Source organism: Pelophylax lessonae, assembly GCF_965119305.1.
Source record: "Pelophylax lessonae genome assembly, chromosome: 10".
In the NCBI taxonomy this organism is placed as follows: Eukaryota; Metazoa; Chordata; class Amphibia; order Anura; family Ranidae; genus Pelophylax; species Pelophylax lessonae.
The window spans coordinates 19,395,588-19,408,624 of record NC_138777.1 but is presented as its reverse complement, the minus strand read 5'-3'; positions in this window follow the sequence as shown (position 1 = coordinate 19,408,624).

Below are 13,037 nucleotides of genomic sequence, written 5' to 3'. Positions count from 1 at the left end.
TGTGGTGTCATGGTGGAGGCACGGAGGAGCTCAGCTATGGGGAAAGATTAGAGGAACTGAATTTATTCTCTCTTGAGAAGAGGAGATTAAGGGGGGATATGATCACCATGTATAAATACATAAGGGGTCCATATAGTGAACTTGGTGTTGAGTTGTTCACTTTAAGGTCAACACAGAGGACAAGGGGGCACTCTTTACATCTGGAGGAAAACAGATTTCATCTCCAAATACAGAAAGGTTTCTTCACCGTAAGAGCTGTGAAAATGTGGAATAGACTCCCTCCAGAGGTGGTTCTGACCAGCTCACTGGATTACTTTAAAAAATCCCTGGATTCTTTCCTAGGTGTACATAATATAAGTGGGTACTAATATTTATAGGTAAAGTTGATCCAGGGAATATCCGATTGCCTCTCGGGGGATCAGGATGGATTTTTTTTTCCCCTGCTATAGCAAATTGGATCATGCTTTGCTGGGGTTTTTTCACCTTCCTCTGGATCAACTGTGGGTATAGGATTGTGTATATGGGATTGTATAGTTGGGTTTTCATTACTGTTTTTTTTTTTTTGTTTTTATTGGTTAAGCCAGATGGACTTGTGTCTTTTTTCAACCTGACTAACTATGTAACTATGTATATGTGTCTATGAAGTTAACGTGTGCTTGAATTGTCCAATTTTAGTTTGATTGACGGGTGAAACATGTTGATCAATTGATATCAGGGCTTTTTTTTTTCCTCAGGAAATAGGTGCAGGAACTCAACCACAACCCCCACACACCCTCCACACCGCATCAAATACTGGGCGTGGTCAAATTTCACTAACAGTGGAAAGGTCTTAAAGGGGCATTAAATATCAGGAGTTCATTACATAAAGAGTGCAGAGTTCGGGGATGCGCTGCATACAGAGTGCAGAGTTCCGCCTTTTTCCACAGCTGTTTACCTCTGCATTCCCCAGCCACATCTCACTTTCACAAAAAACAAACACAAGGGCGCACCGGCCTAGCGCATTATCCTCCATAAAAGGCTGTATTAAATGAAATGATAAAATACTCACAAACGAGTTCTTGGTAAAAGCATATCTCAATGATAAGTTGCCGTCAGCGTCAGAAACAGAAGGTGAACTGTCTTTGATGGCTGGAAATGGCCATCTTTTACCAAGAACTTGTTTGTGAGTATTTTATCATTTCATTTAACCGCTTGCCGACTGCCCACAGTATATTTACTGCGGCAGTCAGCCTCTCTTGGGCAAACCGACGTAGTACTACGTCGCTCGCCCAGGAGCCTGCAGGGGGCGAGCCGCCGGCCACTCGCGATCTCCCGCTGGAGAGGGAGAAAGGCAGGCGGCTGATGTAAACAAAGCCGTCTGTCATTCTCCCTGGTGTAACTGCAGAGATCATACGATCCTGCTATGTAGGATCATATGTCTCTGTGGTTACATCACAAGCCACACCCCTTGACAGTTAGAATCACGCCCCTAGGGACACACTTAACCCCTTGAGCACTTATAAAGTTAACCCCTTCCCTGCCAGTGTCATTTTTACAGTAGCAGTGTATATGTATAGCACTGATTACTGTAGTAATGTCACTGGTAACCCCAAAAGTGTAAAAAATGTTAGTCAGGGGTCCGATCTGTCCGCCGCAATGTCGCAGTCCCGCAAAAAAAATTGCAGATCGCCGCCATTACTAGTTAAAAAAATAAAACAATAAAATGACAGAAATCTTTCCCTTAGTTAGTAAACGCAATAACTTTTGCGCAAACCAATCAAAATACGCTTATTGTGATTTTTTTTTTTACCGAAAATATGTAGAAAAAAACAAATTGGCCTAAAATGTTAAAACATTTTGATTTTTACATTTTTTTTTGGGGGGGGGGGGGAGATTTCATGTAAAAAAAATTTGAAAAATATTGTTATTTTTTCAAAATTGACGCTCTTTTTTTGTTTATAGCGCAAAAAATAAAAATTGCACAGGTGATCAAATACCACCAAAAGAAAGCCCTGTTTGTGGGAAAAAAAAGGATGTCAATTTAATTTGGGTACAGCATTGCACGACCGCGCAATTGTCCGTTAAAGTCCGTTAAAATCACGCAGTGCCGAATCGCAAAATAGGGCCTGGTCTTTGAGCAGCCAAATCCTCCGGGGCTTAAGTGGTAATAAAGCCTTTTATGGAGGATAATGTGTTAGACAGGTGCGCCCTTGTATTTGCTTTTTGTTTGCAGTGGTCCCAGACTACCCTGGTCTTGAAGGGGCTGAAAGGCTGAAGCATCCAGGAGAAGCCAACTGTATAGTCTCTGGTAGCCCCATGTGTGTGGCCTAGGCTGGGCAGAAGGTCTTTTCTCACGCAGGAGATAGGAAATAGGTGCATAGAACCATTTTTTGTTCATCCACATCTCAATTTCACCCTCTTCAGCTCTGACCTCTGCATGCTCCCCCCCCCCCCCCTCCACTGCCCCATCTTCTATCCCCCACCTTAAAAGTTCACCATTTTCCACGTCTTACTTTTGTTTCTGTATTAAACTGAAGCACCCAGCCGGCTCTAGTACCTCCCCGCACACTGTAGGTGGCTCCATCTCTCTCACTTGACGGGAGATCATCCAGTGGGGGTGTCGGCATCCGCACTGCACCCCGGGCACCTGCATCTCCCTTGTCCCCATCCTGCCCCTAGGGACACACTAAGTGGGAAACACTCAGGAGATCCAATCAGTGGGAGCCGTTGGGAGACAAGCTGTCACTTGTAAACACAGAAGCTGGACTTCTATGTTTACAAGTAATAGTGGTGAGCAGGGAGCAGAGGGCCTGAGACAGAGGTGGTGGAACTGAGTTCCACCAAGTTCCAGCTTAGATTTTCTTCACCTTCTATTCATACGATGAAAATATCATTAACCACTTGCCGACCGCCTACCACATACGTACTGTGGCAGGTTGGCTCTATTGCACGAATATCCGTAAATAGCCACTGGGGGATGTGTGTGTGCCGCCAGGGGCACAATCGGGTGCTGAATGGATACAGGGGATGCCAATCAGCGGGTCTGGTGGACCAGATGTCCGCCGGCCACCTGCGATAATTTCAGGGAGAGGCAGAACAGCGATCTGCCTATGTAAACAAGGCAGATCGCTGTTCTGACAGGGGAGAAGATGGAGATCTTGTGTTTCTGCTAAGCAGGAACACGGATCTCTGTCTTCCCCCAGTCAGCACACCCCCTACAGTTAGCAAGCACCCCGTAGGAGCACATTTAACGCTTTGATCGCCCCTGATGTTAGCCCCAGCCATTAGTACAGTAACAGTGCATATTTTTAGCACTGATCACTGTATTAATGTCACTGGTCCCCAAAAAAGTGTCAAAAATGTCAGTTAGGTGTCCGATCTGTCTGCCGCAATGTCGCAGTCCCGCTAAAAATCGCTGATTGCCGCCAGTACTAGTAAAAAATAAATAAATAAAAATTCCATAAAAATATCACATCATTTGTTGACTTAACTTTTGCTCAAACCAATCATTATATGCTTATTGGGATTTTTTTTTTAACCAAAAATATGTAGCTAAATACATATTGGCCTAAATTGATAAAGAAATTAGATTTTTTACATTTTTTTGGGATATATATTATAGCAGAAAGTAAAAAATATTGTTTTTTTTTTTTTTTTTTTTTTTAATTGTCGCTTTTTTTTTGTTTATAGGGAACAAAAGGAGATCAATTACCACCAAAAGAAAGCTCTATTTGTTGGAAAAAAAGGACATCAATTTCATTTGGATACAGCGTCCACACGACCACGCAATTGTCAGTTAAAGTAACACAGTGCCGTATCGCAAAAAAATGGCTTGGTCAATAACCACTTGCCAACTGCCAGCAGTACATACACTGCGGCAGGTCAGTTCTGTCCCATGAAACAACTTAACTGTATTGCGGCCTGGCACGCGCGCTCGCTCCCCGAAGTCCATCTTAAGAGCATTAACGGGCCCCTGGCAATTGAAGTGCACTGGGGCCCCGTCTACACAATTACCCACAAGAATAAAAATGCAAATTATTGATAAGGCGAAATTTATTGGTACAGTAGTGCCAGGGTAATGGCAGCTTCCAAGTTCGACGGCTGGGTCCAGTGAACACACACACGGACAGGAGTCAGATTTGACTGTCCTGTGTGCGTCTGTTCCCATGGAGGCAGACAGGCATTGCTGCAGTCTCCACGCCCCAAGTGGCCTGACAGCAGCGCAGGGATAACAGGTGCTTGCCGCGTGCTAAGTTTGGCGGCGGGATGCACACGGGAATCGGGACTAATGCTTGGCTGGGGCTGGGTCGCTGGGTAGGTGGGGCCCATTCGGTAAGATGGCCCTGGCTCCTCGTGGAGACAGAATGGCGGCCTGCTGTTGTAAACACGGCAGACCGCTGTTCTGTCAGCAATAAACACAGGGATCCTGTGTTCCTACTGTTTAGGAACACAGGTCCTTGTGTTCATTCCATAAGTCCATCCCCCACACAGTTAGAAAGCACTCCCTAGGGATACATTTAACCCTTTAAACACCCCTGGTGTTAACCCTATTCCCTGCCAGTGTCATTATTACACTAACAGTGCATATTTTTAGCACTGATTACTGTAGTAATGTCACTGGTTCCCCCAAAAGTGTAAAAAATGTCAGTTAGGGGTCCGATTTGTCCGCCGCAATGTCGCAGTCCCACTAAAAATCGCAGATCCCCGGCATTACTAGTAAAAAATAAACAAATAAATAAAAATGACATAAATCTTTCCCCTAGTTTGTAGACACAATATATTTTTATACAAACCAATCAATATACTCTCATTGGGATTTTTTTTTTTTTAAACAAAAATATGTAGCAGAATACAAATTGGTCTAAAATTATGAAACAATTGTATTTTTACATTTTTTTAATTGGAAATGTTGTATAGCAGAAAGCAAAAAAATATTTATTTATTTGTTTATTTTTTTTAAATTATCGCATTTTTTTTTGTTTATAGCGAAAAAAAAAAAAATTGCATAGGTGATCAAATACCACCAAGAGAAAGCTCTATTTGTTGGAAAAAAAGGACGTCAATTTTATTTGGGTACAGCGTCGCACAACCGCGCAGTTGTCAGTTGTGCAGTGCCGTATCGCAAAAAAAAATGGCCTGGTCATTAAGGAGGTAAACCTTTAGTGAAGTGGTTAGTATAGCGATATCTACAGTATATATATGTACCTCATCCAGTGAAAGAAAATGCAACCAAGGATCTAACGCTGGTGAACCAGGACAGAAATTACCACTAAATAATGAACTTACATAGAGACACCATTAACCACTTCTGGACTGGAAAGATTTGCCCCCTTAATGATCAGGCCATATTTCGCGATTTGGCACTGCGTTACTTTAACTAACAATTGTGCGGTTGTGCGACGCTGTACCCAAATACAATTGATGTTCTCTTTTTCCCACAAATAGAGTTTTTTTTTTGGTGGTATTTGATCACCTGTGTGATTTTTATTTTTTTTGCGCTATAAACAAAAAAAGAGCGACAATTTTGAAACAAAAAAACAATATTTTTCACATTCTGCTATATAATATTCCCAAAAAAAATGTAAAAATCTAAATTTTTGAACATTTTAGGCCAATTTGTTTTCTGATACATATTTTACATAATAAGCGTATTTTGATTGGTTTGCGCAAAAGTTATCGAGTCTACTATTTACGGTAAAGATTTGTCATTTTTATTGTTTTTTTTTTTACTAGTAATGGCGGCGATCTGCGATTTTTTGCGGGACTGCGACATTGCGGCGGACAGATCGGACCCTTGACTGACATTTTTGACACTTTTGGGGGGACCAGTGACATTACTACAGTAATCAGTGCTATACATATGCATTGTTACTGTAATAATGACACTGGCAGGGAAGGGGTGACCCTGTTGGTGATCAAGGGGTTAAATGTGACCCTAGGGGAGTGATTCTAGCTGTGGGGGGGGGGGGGGGGGTTGGGCTTGTGAAATGATAACAGAGACCTGTGTTCCTATATAGCAGGATCACATGGTCTCTATGATCATTGCAGGCAGCTGTCCGTCCTTTTCTCTCAGCGGGGAGATATCAAGGGTGTCAGGCGGCCATCGGAGCTGCCTGACACATGCGCCAGCTTCCCCGCCGGTGGCGCGCGATCGCCCCCTAGCTCCTCCCAGGCAAGTGACGTACCAATACGTGACTCTGCCTGGGAGAGCCACTCTGCTGATGTATATATAAAGTATACGGTCGGCAAGTGGTTAAAGCAGAACCTCACTCTCTCAATCAACATTTTACTATTTGTAATACTTATGCTGCTATAGCATTAGTAAATATATAGGAAAGTCGATCATATTTACTTGTTTTAAACTTTATTTTACATTTCTTCAGTTATTTTCTAGTTTCCAGGCCTAGGAAAATTATGTCATACATCCGAGGAGTCTTCAGGAGGGGAGGAGGGGTTTTGTCAACTAAACACACCCTTCTGCCTGCCTTAGCTAAGGACAAATGGATTCTAGGAAGTAAGTGCTACATAAATCTTCTGCCCTTACTCAAGATGGCCACAGACAAAAATGCTAGGTGGGGGGGGGGGGGGGGGGTTTAACTGATTTCTCAGCAAAATAAAGCATTGAGACATGAATGGACGGGTGATGGTTTGCTTTTAATAATAAATGAATTAAACAGCATTTTTGGTTTGTGTTGCTCAGACGCAGTGTAGTTCCACTTTAATTACCTTTCCTGTGTATGCTTGTTTGTGTTTTTTCCTCTATATATATTATACATTGATGAATCTATATACAAACCCGATTCCAATAAAGTTGGGACACTGTAAAAATTGTGAATAAAAACAGAATGCAATGATGTGGAAGTTTCAAATGTCAATATTTTATTCAGAATACAACATAGATGACATATCAAATGTATAAACTGGGAAAATGTATCATTTTAAGGGAAAAATAAGTTGATTTTGAATTTCATGGCATCAACACATCTCAAAAAAGTTGGGACAAGGCCATGTTTACCACTGTGTGGCATCCCCTTTTCTTCTTATAACAGTCTGCAAACATCTGGGGACTGAGGAGACAAGTTCTTAAGTTTAGGAATAGGAATGTTGTCCCATTCTTGTCTAATACAGGCTTCTAATTGCTCAACTGTCTTAGTTCTTCTTTGTCGCATCTTCCTCTTTATGATGCACCAAATGTTTTCTATGGGTGAAAGATCTGGACTGCAGGCTGGCCATTTCAGCACCCGGATCCTTCTTCTACGCAGCCATGATGTTGTAATTGATTCAGTATGTGGTCTGGCATTGTCATGTTGGAAAATGCAAGGTCTTCCCTGAAAGAGAAGACGTCTGGATGGGAGCATATGTTGTTCTAGAACTTGGATATACCTTTCAGCATGGATGGTGCCTTTCCAGATGTGTAAGCTGCCCATGCCACACGCACTCATGCAACCCCATACCATCAGAGACACAGGCTTTTGAGTGCTGATAACAACTTGGGTTGTCCTTGTCCTCTTTAGTCCGGATGACATGGCGTCCCAGTTTTCCAAAAATAATTTTAAATTTTGATTCGTCTGACCACAGAAAAGTTTTCCACTTTGCCACAGTCCATTTTAAATGAGCCTTGGCCCAGAGAAAACGCCTGCGCTTCTGGATCATATTTAGATTTGGCTTCTTTTTTGGCCTATAGAGTTTAAGCCGGCAACGGCGAATGGCAGGGTGGATTGTGTTCACCGACAATGTTTTCTGGAAGTATTCCTGAGCCCATGTTGTGATTTCCATTACAGTAGCATTCCTGTATGTGATGCATTGCCATTTAAGGGTACGAAGATCACCGCCATCCAGTATGGTTTTCCAGCCTTGACATTACGCACAGAGATTGTTCCAGATTCTCTGAATCTTTGGATGATATTATGCACTGTAGATGATGATAACTTCAAACTCTTTGCAATTTTTCTCTGAGAAACTCCTTTCTGATATTGCTCCACTATTTTTCGCCGTAGCATTGGGGGAATTGGTGATCCTCTGCCCATCTTGACTTCTGAGAGGCTCTTTTTATACCCAATCATATTGCCAATTGACCTAATAAGTTGCAAATTGGTCCTCCAGCTGTTCCTTATATGTACATTTAACTTTTCCGCCCTCTTATTGCTACCTGTCCCAAATTTTTTGGAATGTGTAGCTCTCATGAAATCCAAAATGAGACGATATTTGGCATGACATTTCAAAATGTCTCACTTTCAACATTTGATATGTTATCTATATTATATTGTGAATAATATAGAAGTTGAGATTCATAAACTAATCAACTCTCAGCGCTCTACTGACTGATGTAACTTCAGCTCCCGCCCCCTGTTTTTCAGAGCTGAGAGGTCCTGTGCATATTCTGCACTTTGAATGGATGTAGAGGACAGACTGAAGATAAATGGAAGGAAGACAAGGAAAGTCGGGACTTTAAATGAGGTTACAAAAACTTTTGTATCTCCATCCCTAATATCATGTGAGAAAAGGGGGGGTTTTTTGTGGGACTTTGAATGAGGTGTGTGATTATCTAGCCATAAACTATACAAAATTATGTTATGAGGTATCTATATGTGCATACCCTCGAAGCAAAGACATGAGTAAGTACACATGTAACTTGATTTATTGTGAATGCACAGGTAGTAACATCGTGGGGACAATAGATGACATACAATAGTCCCAATGACCAGAGCATAAAAAATATACATGTTAAATTGGAGTAAAAACAACATGAAATAATTTGTAACAAAATAGTACATAGTCCACAGAAATTGCATCATGATTGCTCTACGCGTTTCGTGTTATACAACACTTCCTCAGGAGCTGGTGCAATATGATTAACTATGAAAAAGAAAATATCATGAAGTAATGCATATAATGGTATAATGTCCATTGAAAAGAGTATTAGTTGTATAGGGTTGCTTACAATGAGATGAAGCTGTTGTCTCAAAGGACTCGCCAAGGGAGGACCCCTATGTACCATCTGACCCGGGAGCTGAGGGAGACATACCGGACAAGCATGGGGGGCAACAATAGAAGTACAGTAACAGAATCTTGATAGTAGAGAGAATGGTAATTGTCTCAATAAACATTCGAAATAATATCTAGAATTGAATTAATTATATAATTAATAACCACTAATACTCTTTTCAATGTACATTATACCATTATATGCATTACTTCATGATATTTTCTTTTTCATAGTTAATCATATTGCACCAGCTCCTGAGGAAGTGTTGTATAACACGAAACGCGTAGAGCAATCATGATGCAATTTCTGTGGACTATGTACTATTTTGTTACAAATTATTTCATGTTGTTTTTACTCCAATTTAACATGCATATTTTTTATGCTCTGGTCATTGGGACTATTGTATGTCATCTATTGTCCCCACGATGTTACTACCTGTGCATTCACAATAAATCAAGTTACATGTGTACTTACTCATGTCTTTGCTTCGATGGTATGCACATATAGATACCTCACAACATAATTTTGTATAGTTTATGGCTAGATAATCACACACCTCATTCAAAGTCCCACAAAAAAAAACCCCTTGTTGACTGAAGATAAATAGGTACAACTTATCTAGGAGGACTTGTTTCATCTCTAGACATGTGCATGTTGAAAAAAATGTGTTTAGTTTAGTTTAGATTTGTTAATCTAGTTATTTTGTTTTGTTAATTTCGAATGATTCGTTCAATTCGTATTCAGAATTTGTATTCAGAATTAGTTTTACGTCTTTTTCAAATTTTCTTCTAATTTACTGCTATTTTTTTTTTATGTGAAATGTTTGAATCGGTTGAATTGAAAACTTTAGATTTTTTTTTTTCAATTCAAATGTGGCTAAAAGTGAGCAAACAAAATAAAAATCTTCTTCAAATGATTACAAGGACTCTTTTAGGCTACGTTCCCACTATTTCGCCTACAAAGTCGCGCGATTTCAAGTGCGACTTTGTAGAGCGACTTATTTACGGCTATTTCTGGGGACTTCAGTGCGACTACCTTCTATGAGGAACAAGTCGCACTGAAGTCGTCCAAAAGTAGTGCAAAAACCTTTTATCAAGTCGCTGCGTCTTGAGTTGCTGCAGTTAGAACGGTCCTAATTGAAAATAATAGGTTTTGACTTGTCATGCGACTTGACATGTGTCAAGTACATGACATGTGAAATGGTACTCTAATAACAGTCTTTGATTTCAGAAATATGTTTACAGTTTGAATTCGACTGGCATTCGATGTAAAATTAGATTTGATTCTCAATTTGAATTTCCAAAATGCGGATGAATTTCGTTTCGTTATTTGGAGCATTTGGTAAACTTCATTTTTACTGCAATTCAGGTATTCAGATATTTCTGAATCTCTGAATAACGAAAAACTTGTCTGAATATTTATTCGGAACGAAACGAACCGCACCACACATACAGTATCTCACAAAAGTGAGTACACCCCTCACATTTTTGTAAATAATTTATGATATCTTTTCATGTGACAACACTGAAGAAATTACACTTTGCTACAATGTAAAGTAGTGAGTGTACAGCTTGTATAACAGTGTAAATTTGCTGTCCCCTCAAAATAACTCCACACACAGCCATTAATGTCTAAACCGCTGGCAAAAAAAGTTAGTACACCCCTAAGTGAAAATGTCCAAATTGGGCCCAATTAGCCATTTTCCCTCCCCGGTGTCATGTGAATCGTTAGTGTTACAAGGTCTCGGTGTGAATGGGGAGCAGGTGTGTTCAATTTGGTGTTATTGCTCTCACTCTCTCATACTGGTCACTGGAAGTTCAACATGGCACCTCATGGCAAAGAACTCTCTGAGGATCTGAAAAAAAAGAACTGTTGTTCTACATAAAGATGGCCTAGGCTATAAGAAGATTGCCAAGACCCTGAAACTGAGCTGCAGCACAGTGACCAAGACTATACATCCATTTAACAGGACAGGTTCCACTCAGAACAGGCCTCACCATAGTCAACAAAAGACGTTGAACGCATGTGCTCAGCGTCATATCCAGAGGTTGTCTTTGGGAAATAGACGTGTGAGTGCTGCCAGCATTGCTGCAGAGGTTGAAGGGGTGGGGGGGTCAGCCTGTCAGTGCTTAGACCATACGCCGCACACTGCATCAAATTGGTCTGCATGGCTGTCATCCAAAAGGAAGCCTCTTCTAAAGATGATGCACAAGAAAGCCAGCAAACAGTTTGCTGAAGATAAGCAGACTAAGGACATGGATTACTGGAACCATCTCCTGTGGTCTGATGAGACCAAGATAAACTTATTTGGTTCAGATGGTTTCAAGCGTGTGTGGCGGCAACCAGGTGAGGAGTACAAAGACAAGTGTGTCCTGCCTACAGTCAAGCATGGTGGTGGGAGTGCCATGGTCTGGGGCTGCATGAGTGCTGCCGGCACTGGGGAGCTACAGTTCATTGAGGGAACCATGAATGCCAACATGTACAGTATTCCAACATGATAACGACCCCAAACACACCTCCAAGATGACCACTGCCTTGCTAAAGAAGCTGAGGGTAAAGGTGATAGACTGGTCAAGCGTGTCTCCAGACCTAAATCCTATTGAGCATTAGGGATGATCGAACTTTTCAAAAGTTCGGTTCGACCAGAACACCTGAACTTCCCGAAAGTTCCGCCCGGATTTCAGAACCCCATTGAAATCAATGGGACCCAAACTTCGGTAATCAAAAAACACCATTTTGCAGCCCTAAAACCCAATAAATGCCCCTAAAAAGTGCCTAGGGTTCTGGGTCATGCCCCAGGAACTATTAATCACACAAAAAAAGTTCTTAAAAATTGTCATTTTTGATAGAGAGCCAGTTATTGAAAAAATTATTGAAAAAAAAAAGAGATTTCTTTGGATTTAGTGTCTTGGGAGGTCTAAAAAGTGTACCTGTGAAGTTTCAGCTCTGTAACATGTCCAGAACCAGGCATTTTATTGGGCTTTTTTGAGGACATGTTTGGAGTCAAGCATGACATCAGAACTTCTGTGTAGGGGTATATATACACACACACATATATGTATATATACACATACACATATATAGGTGTGAAACCTATGCTAATTAAATAATTAACACCCATATGGCTTCTCTGCTATAACACATATATATGTGTATGTGTATAAATACATATAAGTGTGTGTGTATATATAGTCCTATACAGAATTTCAGATGTTTTGATGCCTCCAAAGACCCCTAAAAAATGCCTAAAAAAACGCCTGCGCCAAAAAAAAAAACGCCCAGGTGTGTTGTTGCAGGTGTTTTTTTGGGGCATTTTTTGGGGGTCTTTGGAGGCAGGCATAACATATGAACTTCTGTATAGGGGTATATATACACACACACTTATATGTATTTATACACATACACATATATAGGTGTTATAGCAGAAAAGCCATATGGGTGTTAATTATTTCATTAGCGCAAGCATAGGTTTCTGCTACTTTCACACCTATATATGTGTATGTGTATATATACATACATGTGTGTGTGTATATATACCCCTACACAGAAGTACAGATGTTATGCCTGCCTCCAAAGACGCCCAAAAAATGCACAAAAAAACACCAGCTACAAAAACGCCCAGGTGTGTTTCTGCAGCAGGCGTTTTTTTGGGCATTTTTTGGAGGTCTTTGGAGGCAGGCAAAACATCTGAAATTCTGTATAGGGGTATATATATACCCACACACTTATATGTATTTATACACATACACACATATAGGTGTTATAGCAGAGAAGCCATATGGGTGTTAATTATTTCATTAGCGCAAGCATAGGTTTCTGCTACTTTCACACCTATATATGTGTATGTGTATATATACATACATGTGTGTGTGTATATATACCCCTACACAGAAGTTCAGATGTCATTCCTGACTCCAAACATGTCCTCAAAAAAGCCCTATAAACGCCTGCAACAAAAAGCCTGGTGACAGGGGCGAAGCCACTATCCGGTTCTGTAAGTGTTCTAAGATAAACAATCTTTTCTCTATAGCGGTCACCCTGACATGGAAGGGTTTTGTCACCCTGCCATAGC